The sequence below is a fragment of the Camelus dromedarius genome, chromosome 20 (genome assembly GCF_036321535.1).
Source record: "Camelus dromedarius isolate mCamDro1 chromosome 20, mCamDro1.pat, whole genome shotgun sequence".
NCBI classification, from domain to species: domain Eukaryota; kingdom Metazoa; phylum Chordata; class Mammalia; order Artiodactyla; family Camelidae; genus Camelus; species Camelus dromedarius.
The window spans coordinates 23818390-23837872 of NC_087455.1; the positions used below are offsets into that span (position 1 = coordinate 23818390).

Sequence of the window (19483 nt, forward strand, 5' to 3'; positions counted from 1 at the left end):
TACCATGTGACTTTCATGTGTCACAAAATATTATTCTTCTTTTGATTTTCCCCCAGCCATTTAAAAATGTAAAAGCCATTCCTAGCTCATGGGCTGATAAAAATAACAGGCAGTGGACTGGTTTGGCCACCAGGGTGCTGCCTGCTGAGTGTTCAGAGGATGGAATCTGGGGTCCAATTGTCTGCCTTTGAATTCTGGACTCTTTCATTCTACCTGTTTCACCTTGGGCAATTAATTTCTCCGTCTCGGTTTCCTTGGTGTACAGTAAAGTTGGTCATAGTACCCACTAATGGAGTTTTTGAAGTTTAAATAAGGGGATAGATATAGAGTGATTGGAATCATTGTTAACATAGGAAGTGCTCACCAATAGGAGTAATTATCATCCTCAGAGGAGGACCTTGGGGAACTGGGGGAGATGCTCTGTCATGATAGGATTGGACTGAAGTCAGTGTAAAATTTGATATCCATGGAAAAAGCCAATGTAATTTACAGTGAGAAGCCAACCACCCCTCCTTTCCTCTGCAGCCACCGGAGCAAAACAGGCTGCCCCTCTCCCATCCGCCCCGGCCACTATCTATGGCCCAGTGACGATGAATGCTTCCCTGCAGAAATGGTTACTGGTGCTCTGTGTGCCGGCATCCTTCTGTCACACAAAATTTAATCATTTTTATTTGCCTCACACAGCACTTTCTAAGTGTTGACACGGTGATTTCAGGACTGGTCTCATCATTTTCAGATCTTTTGATGGCTGTTTTTTACACCTCATAAATCCAGAAAGGCAAACTTTTGCTGAACATCATGCAGCTGTTTGCTAAGCAGCAGATAACTGCCCTCCCAGAGTTGTCCATAAAAATATAAAGTTGTTTTTATGATATTTTCTGTTTTCTCTTCTCATTCAACTGTTCCCATTTATTTCTGGTCTCTGGTCCTTTAGGGGAGCTTAGAGCTGAGGAATATTTGCTATGAGGGGGAGGAACTGTGAAAATATCTAGAAGGTATCCTTCTGATGATTTGGTATCTTTTTTCATGACTGTTTTCAAATCTTGCAAATCAGTTTTACCCAGGGGCCAAATCATAATCTTAATTAATTTCATTTTAAAGATACAAGCCGTAAGAAGGAATGATGTGCCAAAATATTCTAACTTAGAAAAACCCAGGTGTCAGTTTGGAGAATTTCATAAGGAGATAGCTGACAAGACTTTTTATGGCCTCTTAAAAATGGTGTCAGACATTTTCTGAAATTAGTGATTTTCACATGTGTGTGACATAAGAAAACTTTTTAGGTGGATCATTCTCTACTGCTTTGTGTTGTAATCAGTTCTGCTTTTAAAAACTTTATTATATTACACATTCATTCAAAGCATAAAAACCCAGGTTCTGGAATCAGTTCTCATCCTGGCCCCATCATTTACTAGCTTTGTGACATTAAACAAGTTGTTTAAGTTCTCTTTGCTCAATTTCTCTGCAAAAAAAGGTGGGGAGGTGTAAATAATCACACTCATCTCACAGAATTGCTGTAAAGACCAGAAGTCATAATTCATGTAAGGCTCTTATTTTTGTTTTTCTGGGTTTTTTTGTTTTGTTTTTTTGAGGGGGTGATTAGGTTTATTTATTTAGGTTTTTTTTTTTTTTTTTTTTTTTTTTTTTTAATGGAGGTACTGGGGATTAAATCTAGGACTCATGCACACTAAGCACACACTCTACCGGTAACCTATATCCTCCCCCTTCGTGTAAAGCTCTTAGAATGGTGCCTAGCACAGAATAAGAGTTCAAGAAATGTTAACTCTTTTTATTTGTCAAGTCTTCAGCAAGGAGTTCATTTGTCCCTATTATGCTCAGACCTTGGCCCTGTTGAACCGAAACAAATAAACTGCCTGATATTTTCCCAGCAAAGGTGGGCTTATTCAGGATCAGTAGAGAATTGCAACTCTGGGTCAACACCCATGGCAAGACACACGCACGTCCCCACAGCAAGGGAAGGAGGACAACTTTATAGAGGGAAAAAGGAAGTTGGGAGGGCTGTAGTAAACAGAGTCTGTGGCTTTTCAATGGCTGAGTCCCTGCCAGGAAAGAAGAGGAGTGTTTCTTCTTCCTGTTGGGCTCTGCTATAGTTACAGGAGGTGAGAGCTCCCCCTGCTGGTCTCCCAACTCTATAGAGGTTTCTGTTTCTTAATTTTTTACAGCCCCCTTTACTTACTTGCTGTGTGACCTTGGGCAATTTGCTTAACTTCTCTGAGCTTCAGACTTCTCATCTGTAACACAAAGATAATAATAGTGATGACCTCAAGATGTTGGTGTGAGGAGAAAATGAGTTAATAATACATTTAAAGCATCGAAATCAAGGTCTGACACAAAGTTACTGCTTAATAGTGTTAGATATTATTACATTTGTAATTTTACCTGGTCCTACAGTAAGGGACAAAAGACACAGCCACTCACAACCTGGTAAAGGACACCAATAGTAAGCCAATAATTGTAAGAGTGTGGTAACGGTGATGACAGGGGTGTGTATAGATGATGCTTAGTTTAAGGATAAGAACTCACAGTCCCTTTTCGTTCTTCAAAGCCAGCAGAATCAGCGTGCTTTTATTTTGGATGTAGACACATAATATTCTATCTAAACACAGAAGGTAGGTAAGCTCACAGTAGAAGGAGGCTGTGTGGCCCAGAAGACAGCAGAGGCAGACCTGGGTTCAGTTTTTCACCCTGCTATCTACTAGTGAAATTCCTCAGCATCTTAGAAGCTCCATTTTCTTTTTAATAAAATGGGGATGATCTTACTTAGCTGTTTGGTTGTTGGGAAATAATATCCACTCCACGAGTGGCACATGGGAGACATATGGAAGCTACTGTGATTATTAGCTAGGAGTGGAAGAAGCAAAGACCACTGCCAAATTAGTAATGTGGTTAGAAAAGTCATTATTTACTGATTTAAACAAGGCCTTAATTTCTGGCTTTTATAGATAAAACTTCAACATTCCAGGGTTCTAAACTTATGAAGGTTCAAACAACACAAATGACTCTTGTAGAGATAAACTAATTTAGTTCAAAGGAAAAATATGACTAAAATGGACAGGATAATTATTTAAAAAATTAATGCACTAGCTAATCCTTGATACAGCCTTAACTGGTGATTACTGAGAGAATGTTTCCCAAAGTGTTTTACTGAAAACACAAGTTCTGCTAGTTCCAAGCGAGAAGGATTCTGTAGTTCAAACACTTACAGAAATTCGGGGTTAAGCAAATTTCTTCACTATAGAACACTTCATGCCTTTTAAGATAAAGTATATTGAGTGTCTCTATGAAGGGAAAGCATGTGCAAAATTTTCCAGATGCATTTGACCTTGGAATTCCCTCTTCCTCCCTCCTCCTCCCTTATACGTGTGTGTGTGTACTTCATGCCCTAGTCCAGTGGAACTCATTTTGGAAAATGAGGCTTCATCTCTTTGTACGCCCATACAATAGTCTGCTGTGCTGCCTCTTGCCGATGCTCCTGTTGGTGTCCTGAAGCTCAAAATGTAACATCATGCCAGACACAAAAGTGTTCTTCCCGTCTCATGCAATTTACGGGAGTCCTAGAGATTTTCCTGTGAACTGCCTATTGTGAGTTCATAATGAACATCTTAAGTTTTTTTAAGAAAACTTTCTCAAAGCACCAGATTAACACTTTGAAACAGGGGAAAGAAAGTAAATAATAGGAAAAAAAGAAAAGTGATAGTTGAAATCCACTGCAAATATGTACTCTAAAAACAGTCTTTCATCTCAGATTTGAAAGAATTTTGTTGTGTGCGTAATCTGTCTGATTCAAGCTCATGATATAAATTACTTTCAGGTACTGCTTGTACAATGGTCACAGCCAGCAAGAGGGGTTATACATGTTGCATAGGCAGGGATATTCTGCCTGAAAGCAAATGTTTCCTTTTGGAGAAGAATGAAGGAATGAGCCACGGCCAAGGCCAGCCACCAGAACATTCTACCCAGGACCATGAGTTGCAAACTGCCTAAACAGACAACTAAAAACCCACCTGAATTCTTCAAATCCCAGGCTATCTGAGAATAAAGGAATATGCTTTTGGTCAAAACTATTCTTCTATAGCCAACCACAAATCTGAATTCACACAGTCCTGCAAAACCCCAAATGCAAGTTATTATTTCTAGAACACATGAACAGTTTCATGGCCAGCGTGCTTGATCAGTCTGCTGTCCTGGGCTCTGAGGGAGTCATGGAACCCGAGGGATCCATCTGCACTAGGGCTTTGCAGCAGGAGCAGATGGCAGTCCTGTTTCTACATGGCAGTGTGGGGAGAACCACCCCGTTCTTAATGGGGAATAAAAATGGATTTAACAAATTCAGTAAAGCCTGTAATTAAACAATTTGACGATCTTTAAAGCTATCCAATAACTGATTCTACTTTTCCAATTTGTTCCTGCAAACTCAATTTGACCTGTCAGGCTGACACAACTTTATGTACATTGGATTATTGAAGAGAAGCAGTAAAATCATTCCAAAGCTAAAGCTTTGATCCCATAGTCTGGAAGGCCAGCTAATGAGGAGCTAGAGGCTGCCCTTTAATTTCTCAGTAACTTTTGTCTTCAAAACAGGAATAGTAATTTAGAAATACCTTGTTCTGCTTTCTTTACATTATTGAGAATCTGTTATTTTTAAAAGATTTAAGACATTAATTAGAAAGGTGTTACATTTTAATTTAAAAAACAGTAGGTACTTGGTTGTTCAGAATTTACTTAATCGCTTAAGAATTTTTTTGTGAAGTAAAAATAGAAGTTTAATGTTCATACTTATTTGTTTATTAATACCACATTCCTCTTCTTTTTGCTCCCAGAGACCTTATCCTCACAGCTAGAAGAAGTTAAACTCGACTTCTAGCCTCAGCCCTGCCCCAGACCCGAGGATGTTGAGCTGTTTCATTTCCCTACTTCACTGGTAAGAAAACTAAGACAAGAAGATAGGAAGAAACTCACCCAGGATGGCCCAGCTCATGTGGAGCAGAGCTGGGATTTGAGTTTGGGTGCTCTGTCCCTGGAACTGGTGCTCTTAACCACACACACCGGGTCTCCCCAGTACCTACTGTATAAAACAGCCTCATTTTTTGAGTCCTTTACCCAAGCAGGATGGAAAACAAAAACACACATGAGAGGGGCACCCATCCTTCTAAAATAACCCCAAACAACCCCCCAAATCCAAAAAACAAACAACCTCCTAAAAGCTGTAGTCTCTGTTGAATTCAAAAACACCAGTTCCCCAAATGTTAGAACTGTAGCAGCCACCAGAACTGCTTCTTCCGACGCTGATACTTTGAAGGAGGAGGCATTCACTGGGATGCATAAATGCCACCACATTGTAAGACATTAGTCTCATTACACTGTGGTCGCACTTCAGATGTAGTAATCAATGTGGCTAAGTGACAAGCAAATTTTGACAAATTTTTTTTTTTAATGCTAGAAGGGGGAAGGAAGTAAAAGCAAAGATAGAACCCTATACTGGTTTCATAAAGGTTATGTTTTTATCTGGAATAACATTCTTAATAATGAAGACAAGAAAATGCTTCGATGAAGCCTTTTTGTTTTAAATTGTAGTACAGTCAGTTTATAATGTTGTGTCAATTTCTGGTGTACAGCATAATGTTTCAGCCATACATGAACCAATATATATTCAAAGCATTCTGATCAGATGGATGAATCATGACGTTTAGTAGGTAGGTAGTCCAGGTTCACGTGGTCCGATGTTAAATAGACACAAATTCTGTGGCCAAAGTCAAGTCTGCATAGCTGCCTCCACTTCTGCAGGTCCTCAGGATTCTTACCAAGTTTTTCTTCTCGGGGCTCCTTCCTTCTCACCACTGGAAAAATGCCCTCTGGTAAACTAACTAACCCCTGTGGGATTGACCCTTGTACTCTCCACAACCTGGTTCAAATTATGATGGTTTCCTGTGGATCTCAAAGTGCCAGCCCATCCACACCCTGTTTGAATCAGTCTCCAGTTGCTATGGCTACCACTCCCAGTTGCTGGGCACCCATGGTCTCACAGCTCTAATAGCACTCTGCACAACTTTTAAGTAATTAACAGTTCATGCATTTCACTGCAAAATTTGGGTTTCTGTATTATCTCCACTGCTTCAGCTTAAGAGTTTGAGGACTCTCTTTGTATCACCCATACTGCAAGTGTAGAACTTCAAAAGTATTTGTTGACAATGTTGAATGAGGTCACCTACCACAAAATTAACTGTTTTAAATCCCACCACTATATAGATATCTTTAATGGAGGTACTGGGGATTGAACCAGGACCTCGTGCTTGCTAAGCATGCACTCTACCACTGTGCTGTCCGCACCCCACCTCCCCATCATTACATTTGATAATATTCTCATCCCTAGGGAAGAAAGCAGTAGCTCATCTTGGTTAGTATGATTTGTGTAAGAAGTATTTGTTCTTAGAAATTGTGGCAGATGTTGCTGTTTGCTTCCCAATATTCATTTTCCCTGGAGCAATGTATGCAGCTCTGGGCTATAATTCTCCAGCTTCTGTCGAGGCTCTAAGATGCAAGTGGAAATTGCTCTTCAAGATTCCCAGGAAAGCCTAAAGAAAGCTGTAAGGGAGCTGGAAGGTAACCTATTTGAATTTTATATCTCTCTTTTCTTTCACCAATAATGAGGTGTGATGGTTGGAGATCTAGCAGCCTTCATGGATCATGAAATAAATTTAAAGATGCTAAGACTTGTTGATAGAAGAAGCATGAGTTTCTGATGAATCAGCTCTAGACTTCCTACTTTTTTATGAGAAAGAAATGAATTATTTCATTTAAGGCATTATTTTTATTTATTTGTTTATTTTGATTTAATGTTATTTGCAGACAAATGCGTTTCTAACCAATAAGGAAGTTAAATTTAAGTGAATACCCAATTAAATTTTAAGTGGCATGGTACAGCGTAAGACGTTAATAGGAGTTAAGTAATCCTATTAAGACCTTTATAAAAGAAGAAAATATTGCTCCTCAAGTTTCTAGTCTAAATTAGGGTGGATTGTTAATAACTGACAAAATAGGAATGCAATTCAAAATTGTCAAGACCAATTAATTGGAAGATATGAGAGGCAGCTTTGTAATGTGTCACCTGGCTAGGATGGACTTCATTTCTCAGAATTCCCTTTTCTGTATATTTCCAGACAGGGTGGGCCACGAGAAAGACCCTTGTAGGATGTGTAGAGGGCAGAAGTGAGGCGACAGCCATCTTGTAACTTGTACAGTGTTGTGCTGTGGACCTGCTGGTTCACCTCATCACCGTGAGGCAGCGGCCAGGCCTGCAATTACTCCACCTTCTTCTAGATCCTCCTTCAGTGTCTCTGAGTCTTGGTCCAGGTGTGTGTTTAACTTCATAATGAAAGGCCTAGATATCTGCAGATACCCACACCATCAAGGTCAGAGACAACAGGAAACGATGCAGGTTTCAGTTCTTCTTCATGGATTCCAGGTTGTGTTTATGGATTCCAGCTTTTTCTTCCTCTCTCCCACTTTATCTGCATCTTCCCTTCCTGACTGGCTAACGAGTGGACTTTAAGCTCTTACGTCAGATGCAAAGACAATAACCTTACAGAGAGCACTTTACCAGCTCCCACAATTGTAGAAGGTCAAATCCCTGAGACAAATCCCTTCATATTAAGGGTTCCTATAGTGGTTCTGTTTTTCTGATTTAAATTTGACTGATGCCATAATATCAGTATCATTAGTATCAGCACGTTTCCAAAATAGTTTGAAATTTAAGAGGAATAAATAAATGAAAGGTGGATCAATTAGGGATGAAATGCCAAAAATAGAATATACCTCAAAAGAAGTAGAAAAGGAGTCTTGGATGCCATTCTTCATCTCATTAATTAATTCAATAAATATTTATTGGGTGACACATAAATAGCAGACATGGTGCTGTGTTCTAAATTAAAATCATGGGCAACAGATTTGGTCCTCACCAAACTGGGACCTGTTCGAGGTAACTGCTGATACAGCAATGAACAAAACAAATATCCTTGTCTTCATGGAGCTTACATTTTAGTTGGCTGAGGCAACCAATGAACATATAGATAAATAAATTAAATATGCATATATCAGATCATAGGAAGTGAAACAGAGAAGAATCAAGTAGAGGTAATAAGCCCTTCATTGCATAGTGGGAAGAGGCAAGGATTTAGAGACAATGTAGGCAAAATGCCTGATCAACAGCAGAACTTCCACAAACTAGAGTTATTGCTGTTGGGCTTATTAGGATTGTGGCATGAGGGTAAAATATATACAAATGCAGAATCGAAGAAATACAACAAACTAGTGAATATAACAAAAGATATAAAGAACAAACTAGTGGTTACCAGTGGGGAGAGAGACAGGGGGAGGGGCAACGTGGGGGTAGGGGAGCAGGAGATACAAACTATTAGATATAAAATAAGCTAAAAGGATATATTGTACAGCACAGAAAATATAGACAATATTTTATAATAACTATAAATGGAGTATAACCTTTAAAAAACTGTGAATCACTGTATTGTATACCTGTAACTGATACAGTATTGTACAGCAACTATACTTTGATAAAAAAAAAAAAAGAGGAGGGAAGATGTGATTAAAATCCATGGAAGAGGAGTCACTGAGACTCGGTAACTGATCACTCTTGGAATGTAAAGGAGGACAGAGTAATGGGATTGGAATTCTGGCCTCCAGAATATGAGGAATTTAAAATAAAGAAATAGTTCTCTCATTGATAAGATAGTAAAAGAAAAGACTTCATTAATTAGGAGAAGCAAACACGATAAAGGAGTCTGGAAAGTGGCAAGGAAGAGTGTCAGTGAACAGTGGGAGGACTGTGAGCCCATCGGTAAGATAAATCCTGGGTACGCTGCCGACGCTGGATCTTTCAAGAGCCCTAATGAGAAACAGAAACAAGGTGAAAACCAACTTGTCTGGAGGGACCCAACTCCTGTATAACTATATATAACTGTATAACTTCATAATTTCTGATACTTGGATGATGCTTCTGCTGGTATCTGGACTGGATCAGGAAGGAAATCAGGAAGGCAGTCTGGGCTGTGCTGGGGCTCAGCTGAATCCTGGGCTGCTGTGGCTCATGGAATGTCTGTGTGGGACTGGGGATGGGCTCCAAGCTTCGCATCTGCCCTGCAAGCCTCCCTGCCGCCAGTGCACGCGCCTTAGAAGTCATCCCGTTCGCCCGTAAGAAGTCAATATACAAAGTAGAAGAAAGGGAAGAGATCTGATTCTTCCCGTCTTTCAGATACTGTCATTTTTTCAATGAAGAAAACTGAATAGTAGGTGCCATATTCTTAAGAGAGTTCAAGAAAAAGTGTGGCAGTTAGTACAACCAAATGAGATGTGATGGGCTTCATTTCAGCTGGAGATACTGTAAATAATAATTGTGTTTTAAATAATTGTACAGAGCAGCAAATTACTAATCATCTCCCCCTATGTGGTGAAAGGTGACTCTCGGCACAGAATTCGTGAGGGACTGAGGAGGGTGGGAAAGCAGTGACAGCAAACACTGGGTGGAGGTGAGGAGTGCTGTCCCAAATTGTCACCATGACCACAGATGGTGACAGAGGATGGTGTCAGCTTAGCTGTCTGAGTGAGGCATGCTCAAGTATACTCACATTTTTACTGAATTATGTGGAAACCAATTCAGTTTTCTAATGGAGAAAATTTTGATGTACTGGTAATGTTTCCTTGATGAAGAGAAACTATGAAAAGCTTAAGATGAAAACAAAGAATCTTTTGGTTTGAATCCCCAAGGAATTGAATTATTAACTCAGATATTCAGAGTAGAAGGCACTGAGAGACAGAAGCTATTTTTGTTGACTCTTGTATGTTCTTGAAATGTCAAAAGTCCTGATGTCTGAATTGGGAAGAGAAGTTATTTAAGACTAAACACATCTTAAAACCTGGAAATGACTGGGGATTAAGATTTTCAACAGGAGATTCTACAAAGCTTAGATTAGGCCCCTTTCCTGAGTTAAAGGTAGAGACTAAGCACAGTATTCTTTGGGAGAGCTTTGCTTGACACCATGACCCAAGATCACCTCCCCTAAAACACTTATAATACTTATATACTGTTCCTTGAGGACAGTAACCAACATAATTCAATAGCTTGTTCTCAGTGCCAAGGGTAGTGATTGGCTCAAAGTCATAAAAAATGCTAAGATTTTTTTTTACAATACTTGGATTGTGCCAGGTCTTGTTCCACGCTCCCTTCCTGCATCCCGTCCATGTAGTACCCATAACAATCCTATGTGGGAGCTGCTATCTTTATGCCCATTTTATTGATGCAGAGATGTAGGCACAGTGAGGCTCAAGGTCATACAGCTCATAAAGGGACAGTCAGAACTCTGTTTTCAAAAGCTGGGGGCATACCAGAATATCACACAGCTTATGGAAAAACAATCATCCTGGAAAAATACTAGGAGCATTTGTGAAATGCTCACTGGTGAGAGTAGTACTTAAAATGACCTCTTCTGACTTATTCCTATTGAACTGAAAAGATATTTACTACAAATGTTAAAAGGAGGCAATAATCCTTTTGCTAATACTCTCATGACAGAGAGTATTAGAATACCAGAAGAAATGTGAATTCTTATTAGTGACTAAACATGAAATAAAATTGCTTACAGATATGGTTAAATATGAAGTATTTGTAGAAAAGAATAAAAACTTCATGTATAACACTTCATTTTTAACTTCTGAATTTGAAGTTAATGAATGAATTCATGGGAGCACCATTTAGTACTAAATTTTTAGATCTGTGTTAACATATGTAAAACTTTCTTCATCAAGATTCTATCTGCATGACCATTACTATACTTGATCTTCACAACAGCCCTAGTATAATGAAGACCAATATTCCAATTTCATTTTATAAATGACAATCTTGCTATATGTGACTGACTTGCTGAAATCACAGAGAGTGGAAGGCAAAACAGGATGTTATTTGAAACCTGCAATTCTGCGACTAAAGTCCAATGCCATTTTCCCTGTGCTTCATTTGCTAATGGTTTGGAATATTTTAAAGACAGTTGTGAGACATTTGTTCAGTATGAATGATGTAGAAATACCAACTGTCCCAGTTTGTCTGGGATCAAAGGAGTTCTCTAGACACGGGACTTTCAGTGCTTAAATCTAGGAAGTCTCCAAAAAATTGGGACTAGAAGGTCACCTTCTGTAAATCTAACTGTCCATATGATTCAAAAGAAACCAAAACAACAGTTGTTAGTTTCAACGGTCCTGTATATATAAGAGGGAAAACAAACCATGGAAAGATTAGCATGCCATTAGGTGAGTTGTGACTAAAAGTTAATTAATAAATAAATGAGAATATTTATTATTCACATTAAAAGCTGCAGGAAATAAATGTGGCAGAGTGTGAATGCTCCTCTTTCAACTCATTAAAAACACATCATCATGAAGTGTAGGAGCACGGAAAAGCTTTGAGTAGAAGGAAGTTAGTGACCAGTGAGGTTTGAAATAATGTTCAGAGACAGATGGGATATTTTCCCCTGAGTATTTAATGAGAGTCTGATGAATCTTGGAACAAAAACACTGTTTTTCACAATTAAATTGAAAGTGTAAATGGAATTTTTATAATTATATCAGTATAAAGTTGGAGAAGTCAACTTACAGCTTCTTCAAAATATTAACAATAGCTAATATTGATTAAAAACCTACTCTGTTCCAGGCACTGTTATGAAAGTTTCACATTTAATCTCACCACAACTTTGTGAAGGAGATACTGTTATAACCCTCTTTTTATATGTGGGGGCCTGAGGCCTATGCAACATGCCCAAGACCAAGGCAAAACAGGAAGACAAACCCAAGCCAAACGGTCCCGGAGTCCATGTGTTTAACCTGTGTGCTGCATCTAGTTCGGGGTGTAGCGGAAAGTGAGGTACTTCTGCTTATTCAGAGCTCTCCCTCTGAAATCATTTCCAGATGTGTAAGAAGTAAAGTAGCCGGGAAGAGCCACAAAGAGGAAGAGCTACCGGAGGGTTAGGGGTGGAGTTTGGGAAGAAACAGACTGGTGCCTTATTCATGGGAATCTCAGAAGCACTATTCTTCCCTTCCTGTGTTATCATTATGCAAAATCTTCCCTTAGGTGGCAGTCTCTGGCTTCCGTAAGTCTAATGTTGTTAGAACATCTAAATGAGATTAGAAGAAAAGGAAGTGTCAAATCCATGTGGCATTCTCCACCCACCTCCCCACCCACCCCCAGTTTTCCTGAGGAAATCTGTAGTTCATTCCGTAACTTATTTCTTTTTTAAATGGAATTTTGTTGAGGTTGATTTTCCAATTCCAATTGGAATATGGGAGGGGATTAATGGTTAATTTATTATAGCAATAGCTACATTCCTGTAGAAAGGTTCTTTACAACGTTTGATATTCAACAGAGAGAATGTTCTCTGCCTTTGTGACTATATTGAGAGTCACAGGTGTCAGTTTTTTTTCTATTGAATGACATTTAAATATGAGCTATAACAAACAATATATTATTTCTAGGTCTCTTCTGTTCAGAGTACTTTACATAGACTTTTCTATAGAAATTAGTTATTTCAGACTTTATCCCAGGACAATGAAGTATCCTCTTTATTCTGAAGGGAAAAAAAAATACTGATATATGAGTTCTAGGAGAAAAGTGGCTACATAGTCCAAGCCACTAACTTCACATTTTAAAAAGCTCATGCCGGACTGGTACCTGGTGGGTGTGTAAGAAGAAGCACAGGCTTTGGAGTTACACAGACTTGGATTCAAATTCTGGTTGCTGCTGGTTGTCATTGGTCAAGTTTGTTGTCCTCACTTTATCAGTAAAATGAAGGTGATAAAACCAACCTACCTAACTCAAAAATGTTTATGAGTTAAACTAAACCATGGAACTGAAAAACCTAATAGAAAGTAGTATATGTTTATTCCATAGATCTCTTGTGAAGTTTCCTAAAAGCCTTAGACTTTCTTATGGCCAAAAATAGAGCAAAACTGATTAGTATTAGCAGGGACAAGTCTGTTGAAATTTCCCCTGCCTCTGGACTTAAATCTGTCTGCTACACAAACCATCAATATGACTGTGCTGTTCCAGCCTTGGACAGATGCTAATTTGCTAAAAGAAAATGTGCTCATGGGTTTCATTCAAATAGACTTTGATTCTAATGCTACTTGTGTGATTACAAGTCTAGCCAGAACCCCTGATTTTCAATTGCTTTTTAAGAGCTGGTCAGGAAATATTCTCACATGTGTGTTACACAAACCCAGATCTGGCAGAGCTAATGTCCTGGTAATTGAGGATTAAGGCTGAGAAATCAAAAAATTTTTACAGTTAAAATGTGAGCTCAGAGATTAAAATGAATAAATGTTGGCTTTGACAATTTATCTTTGTGCAAGTTTTTCACAAGGACACCTGAACAAGGCAATAGGGACCTAAGGGCAGTAGGGAAGGGTTAACCCTTTTTTCCCCTGTTTACTTTAAAATTAATATTATTGAATCCTTAAGCACTCAGACAGATATGCATGACCTTACATACACTTGTTTTCTCATTTATGTGAACTACCTGGAAAAACTCCCAAAGTCCAACTGTTACTAATATATTATATATAAGTGCAGTTTCCTACTTTTAAGGGAGATGGTGAATTCTTAGGGCAATTATGAGAAAGTGAATAACGGTTGCCCTTTAGAACCATCTCTTCAGTATTCCTTTTCCTTTGCTTTTATTCCTGTCCTTTTACATCTCCATTAGAGGCATTTATTATAATTGGACATATCTAATCGAAATGAAGCTCTCAGAAGCTGTGCTGCAAGCACACGAAAGAAAATGTTAATTTTCAGACTGATTAAAAGTATTTTTAAATTTGAGAATGATTTTATGAGCTTTCCAACCATGACAACTCAGATAAAGCTATAAGATTAGGGAGAACCTAAAATACATTATATGTTTTAAATATTGTATTTGCTTATATTCAAAATGGTAGACCTGTTTATTGTGATACCCCCATAAAGCCAAGAGGACATATAGACAGCAGTTTAATGTTTTACTATCTAGATATTATGACATGCTAAGGATGCTAACTCAGTCCATGGAAGGGGAAACAATTGATTCAACCAGTTGATGATGCCAAAGAATTGCGTTGACAAATGTTTTGACTCAGAACGTCATCTTTAGCTTTCATTCCTTATTAATCCCCTTGTTCTCCACTCTTGCTAAACTGGCCTACTTTCAGTTCTTGGAACTTGTCATACTGTCTCTTGTTTTTTTTTTTTTTTTTTCCTTTGGCATATACTTTTGCATAATGCTATTCTCTTTGCTTAGAATAGTCTTTCCTGAAATGTCCACATTCCCCGGATGATACTTTTACGCATGTATCATTCAATTATCCATTCATCCCTTTGATATTCAAGTATAATCCAGCACCAGTGTGTGCCCAGGGTGCGAGTGGGAGAAGCATTTAACCGGGAACAAGACACTCATGCTTCCTCTCCTCAGGGCATGTACAGCTCTGGCAAAATGATGTTTCTCTATCCCCTTCCTTTCCTGTGTTTCTTCTCAGCTGTGCCCCTGCTGAGGAGAGTTTGTTAGCCTAATAACTTTCACATTAAAAAGAAAAACAATCAATAGTCACATACACAGATTTGTTAGCCTTTTAGACTATAACCTACCTAAGAGATCTATACTGAGCAAATCATTCTAAGAACAATTTTAATTCTAATTCACCATCATCTTCCCAAGAAAGAGCCATTCCTGCCTTGACCTTCTGTGCACCAACACTTCTGTGGAGCAGGGACCCTGGTTGGTATTAAAGGAGTAAAAAGTCAAAGTGGGAGAGAGAGAGGATAGAGGTAAATCCTAGATGTTCATCTGCTCTCTGAGTTAGAAGTGCAATTGTCCATTAATTCTATCCTTTTGTTATTTCTATATTTGTTCATTGATTTTCAGGTTATGTGTCATTTTTTTTTTCCTGCTTGGTAATTTTTACTGGGTACTGGGCATTTTTGATTCTTATATTTTTAGAATTTGGGTTTTGCTGTATTATTTAAATAGTGCTGGACTTCACTCTAGCACAGATTTACTTGGTTTCAGTTTTATGCCTTCAGGGTTTTCTTTTAAGTTTTGTTAGAAAAGGTCTGGAGCAGCCTATATTTTAAAGTCTGTATCCCAGGGAGCTTGTGTCTATACTAATACTACGTTAGAGCTTGGTTAGTGTTCTTTATTAGTTAGTGCCTTATTCATTTTGGTTTCTCCAATTTTGGATCCAATGCCCAGTGTTTGGAAGCTTCTCCACAAATATCTGCTGGCTGGGTACATAGATAAATTAATCTGTTGATTTGTTTAGTTAATGGAAAAGAGGCTACCTTTAAATTCAATAAAAACATTTTACAAGTTTTTGTCAACATGTAAATAAAATTACTAGTCAATTATTGATTGAATATTTTAAAACATTTTTCTAACAGTTTGCTGGGATATTATTTTGGCTAGATTAAAAACAGCTGATTAAAAGTTGTCCACACCCTCTCAGACTTCAGACAATACTACAGAGCTACAGTAATCAAAATAGCATGGTAATGGAAAAAAAAAACAGACATATGGATCAATGGAACAGAATAGAGAGCCCAAAGCTAAACTCACATACCTATGGTCAATTAATCTTCAACAAAGGAGGTAAGAATATACAATGGAGAAAAGACAGTCTCTTTGGCAAGTGGTGTTGGGAAAGGTAGACAGCAGCATGTAAATCAATGAAGTTACAACACTCCCTCACAATGTACACAAAGATAAACTCAAAATGGCCAAAGACTTAAATATAAGACATGAGACCATAAAACTAGAAGAGAACATAGGTAAAACATTCTCTGACATAAACATAGCAATGTTTTCCTTGGTCCATCTCCTAAGGCAATAGAAATAAAAGCAAAAATAAACAAATGGGACCTCATCAAACATAAGCTTTTGCACAGCAAAGGAAACCATAAACAAAATGAAAAGGCAACTTGTGAACTGGAAGAAAATACTTACAAACAATGCGACTGCCAAGGGCTTAATTTCCAGAATATACAAATAGCTTATACAACTCAATAAGAACAACAACAAACAACCCAATCAAAAGATGGGCAGAAGACTTAAATAGATATATCTCCAAAGAAGACATATAGATGGCCAACAGGCACATGAAAAGATGCTCAACATCACTAACTATCAAAGAAATGCAAATCAAAACTACACTGAGGTATCACCTCACACCAGTCAGAATGGCTATCATTTAAAGTTCCACAGATAATAAGTGCTGGAGAGGATGTGGAGAAAGGGAATCCTCCTACACTATTAATGGGAATGTAGTTTGTTGCAGTCACTTTGGAAAACAGTATGGAGATTCCTTAAAAAAAAATTAAACACAGACTTACCATATGATCCAGCAATCCCACTCTTGGGCACATATCTGGAGAAAACTCTAATTCAAAAAGATACATGCACCCCAATGTTCATAGTAGCACTATATTTATAATGGCCAAGACTGTGGGAGCAACCTAAATGCCCACTGACAGATGATTGGAGAAAGAAGATGTGTGTGAGATGTATACACACACACACACACACACACACAGAATGGAATATCATTATATATATATATATATAATGATATATATAAACACACATACATACATACTAACAATGGAAATGGAATGCTACTCAGTCATAAAAAAGAATGAAATACTGCCATTTGCAGCAATATGAATGGACTTAGAGATAGTCATACTAAGTGAAGTAAGTCAGACGGAGAAAGACAAATACCATATAACTTATATGCGGAATCTTAAAAAATGATACAAAGGAACTTACAAAACAGAAATGTACTCACAGACATAGATAACAAACTTATTGTTACCAAAGGGGAAAGGTGGGAAGGGATAACTTAGGAGTTTGGGATTAGCAGATATAAACTACAATATATGAAATAGATAAACAAGGTCCTACTGTACAGCATAGGGAACTACATTCAATATCTTGTAATAACCTATAATGACAAAGAATATGAAAAAACATATATGTATAACTGAATCACTATGCTGTACACCAGAAACTAATACAACATTGTAAATCAACTATACCTCAAAAAAAAAAAAAGTTGTCCATAACTAATTAAAATGGCTTTCTAGGTACTGAAGAAATTATAGGTGAGTAGAAAGAACACTGGACATCAAAGGAGGAAATCTGAATTGTATTCCAGATTTCCTTAACCTATTAGCCGAGTGATCTTGAACAAATTACTAACGACTTTTAGAGCATAGTTTTGGGGATACAGTTTTATTGGAACATAGCCACACCCATTAGCTTGAATATTGTCTGTTTGAATGAATATTGTCTGTTTGAAATGAATATTTCACATTACAGCAGCAGAGCTGAGGAGCTGTGACTCAGGCTTCATGGCCTACAAGGTTTAAAATAATTCATCTCTGTCCCTTTATAGAAAAAGTTTACTGACCTTAGCATTAGAGCCTCAGCGTCTTTATCTGTAAAATACAAATGATAGCACCCACTTTACAGGGGTGTTGCCAGGATACTTACTATGGTATATATAGTGAAAACCTGTACTACAGTGTTTAGCAAACAGCCACTGCATCACAAATGCTTGTTAAATTGGACTTTACAACTTCCATCCCCCTCCCAATGGTTGAGTCAAAAACTAAGCTATTTTCTTTTTAACCTTATTTTTGTAAGGTGAAACAATTACATGTCAAAAAGTAAAATTTCACATTTCCCTTTTAAGAAAATTCCATTATTTGCTTAGTCATCATGACTTTGTCAAGCAATATAACCTTTATGCTTCTTTGTCATAAATAATTAAAGTAACAATAGGCTATTATAAATTCTGTGGCTGATTCAGTGCTGAACTCCACAAACTTTATTAAATAGAAAGGAAATGGTAGAATATCTCTGAGTTTTTAAAAGGTAAATACCATAATTTTCTTTATATGGCAGCAAACATAAAAGCCTGAAATAATTCAAAATTTTTGGTAGTTCTTTCTTGAATGGCACTGTTAAAGAGAGGAGTATTTTTTATTTCTTTGCTTGATGATCAGAAATATATTGCATGAAAAATGAAGTGGTAATTTGGAAACAAAAATAAATAGGAATATTCTACATGAGGGGCTGTTTCAGCAACTGCACGCTGTGTCTACTGTAATTCTTAGCTATTTATGCCAGGGATAGCAAATAAATAAACAAGGGGAGGCAAGTCACAAGGTTTTCCTCCTCGTAGAATTGCTTTTATTAAATTGTTCTCTACTGTCATCATCATCCTACACTGAAGTAAAATGTAGGAACTTTATTGAACACATCCTGTCTGATCTTAGGATAATAATCACTGTTCTCATCCTTATAAATTGCTGTTTCTAAGTTATGAATCCTGTGCATTGAGAAACTGGTCAGGTTTCCACTTTCCCATGAATTTGGTGGAATGCTCAGGGTCAAATGTGTGACTCAGGTACAGCAATCATATGAGTCTTCATGTTGTACATTTTACATTTTAGCATTCTTCCTAGCTGCATCTTATGTCCTTTGTTTCTTCCTTTTGCTTTTCTTTGGTCTATGCTATCTAAGTATTTTATGTAACTTTGCAGACCACATTCAGTCTTTTCTGGAACAAGACTGAGTATAAATACAGAGGGAATAAGGAAGTAAGTGGATAGTTTATTTCCAGTAAAGTGCTAATATGTCTATTCGGTTCTCTCCTTGAAATACCTTATAAATAACATAGCAAAATAACTCCCAGCTTACCACTTGATACATCTTATAATTTGAAGAGAAAGATCTAGTTATATTAGTTGCTTGGATCCCTACACTGTACAAAAAAGATATATCTGTTTTTAAGTAATGGAGGAAGAGATATATAAACTATTCTGTGTGAGAAGTTAACATGAAGTTAACTTTGAGCCAAGGAAGAAATTAGAGGGTAGATGAAGAAAACAGAGAGAACAAGGCTGCACATAGTCATGGGCTGGAATCTGTGGACAGTGGTCACTGAGGAATGCCTGGGGGCACAGCAGAGAAAGGATTGTTAAATAGGGATGTGTAATATTAAAATGTACATTGGTCGTTGTGCTAAAGTAGTGTACAAAATGCCTTATGAGAATAGTTTGGGGAGAAATAATATAAAAGGAGGTATGTTCTGTGTCTGGGTTAGTAGAGACAAGAGAGAAGAGGACAGTCATTAGAAGTAAGATGTAAGTTAGAGAAATCATAGGTGCAGAAATTCAGAATGCAGGCACCAGAGGACATGTGAGCTCTCAAGGATCTCTTTGAATTGGTGTGTCTGGAGGGAAGGGGAATCCAGCATTTTATAAAAATTTAATTAAACATTAGAATACAGGGTAGTTCCAGCTAACATTTACATAATGCAGAATAGATAATTTACATTATGCAGTGGTAGCTTATATATTAACCACCAA

General features: G+C 37.6%; 1 protein-coding gene across 1 annotated transcript in view; it reads right to left on the reverse strand.

Moving 5' to 3' along the window:
- The window catches only part of TRHR (thyrotropin releasing hormone receptor), a 477565-nt gene that overhangs the window by 51886 nt on the left and 406196 nt on the right, over positions 1–19483 (reverse strand). Inside the window, exon 6 of the mRNA XM_031439495.2 lies at positions 2198–2252. The gene's annotated coding sequence lies outside the window, so the exon portion shown is untranslated. The remainder of the gene's footprint in view (positions 1–2197; positions 2253–19483) is intronic.